Source organism: Zingiber officinale, chromosome 11B (assembly GCF_018446385.1).
Source record: "Zingiber officinale cultivar Zhangliang chromosome 11B, Zo_v1.1, whole genome shotgun sequence".
Taxonomy (NCBI): domain Eukaryota; kingdom Viridiplantae; phylum Streptophyta; class Magnoliopsida; order Zingiberales; family Zingiberaceae; genus Zingiber; species Zingiber officinale.
The window spans coordinates 80,989,047-80,991,861 of NC_056007.1; the positions used below are offsets into that span (position 1 = coordinate 80,989,047).

The 2,815-nt window shown below is 36.8% G+C and overlaps 1 long non-coding RNA gene across 2 annotated transcripts; it reads left to right on the plus strand.

The window, feature by feature from the left end:
* The first annotated feature begins 928 nt into the window (after window positions 1-928).
* Window positions 929-2,416, plus strand: LOC122034414. 2 transcript variants are annotated; one of them, XR_006126704.1, is made up of 2 exons: window positions 929-1,203; window positions 1,376-2,416. It is a non-coding gene; the product is annotated as an uncharacterized LOC122034414 (long non-coding RNA). The 2 variants fall into 2 exon arrangements; XR_006126705.1 differs by lacking the exon at window positions 929-1,203 and adding an exon at window positions 1,217-1,241.
* The last annotated feature ends 399 nt before the right edge of the window (window positions 2,417-2,815 follow it).

Below are 2,815 nucleotides of genomic sequence, written 5' to 3' on the forward strand. Positions count from 1 at the left end.
ATATGAAGGTATAATTATTCTTTTGTCCATCATGGATAACATTGTGGCATTCATGGTCACCATATCACACCAAACATTGTCAAAATTGATGCTAACTAGATTTATCCCCATGCAAAGTATTTTTAGACACTTCTTTATCGGACTTCATTTGACTATGCTCTTCAGTCTAACTTGAAAGAGGAATATCTAATGGTAACAAAATTTATCTCCGAGCAAAGTATTTTTAAACACTTTTTTATCGGACTTCATTCGACTTCGCTCATCAGTTCGACTTGAAGGAGGGACATCTAATGATATCCGGATTTATCCTTGAGCATCCCAAGTCGTTAAAATCTTCTCCTGAGCAATCCATTCTTAGCTGATATAGTAATATTGCTTGCCTACTACCGTAACATTGCTCGGCTGCAACAGGAACTTTGTTACAGTAATATTGCTACAGTATTTTACTCCATGAAGCTAGATTACTCTCCCGATCAATTCATTGCTCGTCTGCTACAGTAACATTGCTTGGTTGCTATAGTAACTTTGCTATATTAACATTACTGTAGTGTCTTACTTCACAAGCCATATTGTTCTCCTAAGCAATCCATTACTCGGCTACTACAGTAACATTACTACAATAACGTTGTTATAGTATTCGCAAACCATCATATTATTCTTCCAGACAATATATTGCTTGGTTGCTACAGTATCTTTACTATAATAACAGTGCTATCACAGTAAATGCTACAATGTTATTACGCTACAGTACACCAGAAAATCAACCTCATCTCCTCGAGTAATCCCAATTTTGGATGCTACAGTAAGTGTTACAGTAATCTACAATACATACGAAGATATAATTTTTCAAAATTAGTCAATTTTCCCGAACAATATCATCAAATGCCTTCGAGCAATATACTCAAATTCTCCAGAGTAATACAAATAAATCTCACGGAGCAATTAGTCGAGTTCTGCTGTGCAACGAAGTCTCCGAAGCTTCTAGTTGTGAATGCGTGATAATTATGAAGTGGATAGGCAAGTAGTGGATGTTAAATATGGTTCCCTTGATTCGTTTCTCTCGACATGTGGTGATTAATAAATGAACAAGTGAGTAATGGATTGTCAGCGGCTGTATCTTTACGCATATGGGAGAAAGTGGGAAGAACGCGAAGGATCCGACGTGGAGATGCCTTTCTGATAGCTATATAAGCACTAGAAGAGGTAAGGTACAAGCAAATTGATTCTTTTCTTTTCGCAAGGTGGCGACTCCTTTCCATTAGTTTTCTTCTTCTTCATCTTCTTTTTTAGTTCTTTCTTTCTTTGATTGATGACTGACTTTAGCGTCGCTTGTGCCGGTAAGTTGGCCCCAGCTCTAATCCGTGTTACATTTCAGTGTGCTTGGATCTCGTCAGGTGGGAGACTGATCTCTCATTCTGGAGAGGAGCCTGAGCGATCGGAAAAAGAGACCATCAAAATGACACCGTCTGCGGGAAATTCCAACAAAAAAGTCATGATGTTCTTCTCCGACCGTCTCCTGTGGAACGAGTCAAGAGGTTGAGGTTGAGATACGAAGGTTGAAGGAAAGAACTACAAAGTCTACTCCGATGGCCTTCCTAAAGAATCCACAGATCTGAGTTTTTCATCACGTCGGGTTTCAAAAACTTTCATCCACCATTGGTATGAAGATCTATCAATGCCTTGAGGTAATTGATTCTCTCTTCAATATTTTTTGATCGATATGTTTCTTGATCATACTTGGTTTCTCCTTGCGAGTATCTATCTTGGTGATCGTCAATATGTGCACGCAAGCTGTTCGTTGAATTCCCAAAATGAGAAAAGAGCCATGAATATCCTTCTTTTTCTCCTCAAATTCACCTCATTGCCCTAAAGCTTTACACCCTCTGTTTATTTTGCTCTTCATGTTGCCAAATGATGCTATCTATTTCTTAAATAGATCCAAGAAATCTCAGTGATTTTAGGAAAAGGAAGTATAGTCGGTCCATTAAGGAATATGTCCAGCCAACACCTACTATGGAAGGATCAATCATCACTCTTGAAACCATGACATCATCTTTCCATGTAGAAGATTATTTCTTGATAGTTAGAAGATAAACAATCATTCATAGAGCGTTGTGATCGATCATCACTATTGGAACCATGGCATCATCTTTCCATGTCATTGATGCAGAAATTATTTCTTGATAGTTAGAAGATAAACAATCATTAGAAGATAATGTTGGGACTGAACTTCCACTTAGTGTGGATGTTGGGATTTTCTTCTCTGGATTGAGCAGTTGAAGTGTGGCACTCCTTGTAGCTAATTAGTTATGATTTTCCAGGAGATCATTTCTAGTATTTCCCTTTTTTCTTGCAAATATGTACTGCAGTGTTTGACCGTCAAGATTAAGAATGCTATCAATTTGTTGGGTTTCCATTACTTAGAGATTTGCCACCCATTATTATATCTCATTGTCGTTATTTTAGAACTCTTGAAGAGCTTAATATGACTCGATTCATATAATGAGGATCATCTGATAATTTAATGGAACTTTCATGGGCAAGATACTAGCATTTAATGCTTCATTATGTTTTATAGTCTTATCTTTTTTCCTAACTCAATAACAACATTACCTAGTAATTTATACATTTAGTGGATGAATTATTCTTTCTTGCTTATGCTCAGTTTGATATGAACATATCTTTTGATCCAATTTCGAGTTCTTCTTCTATAATTTGCCGTAGAAGCAACTATTGAGGATTTTTTATATATTAGTTCAACATACATAATGACATTGAAAAGTGTAGGAGAAGTAGGAGGCCCTATAAGCACACT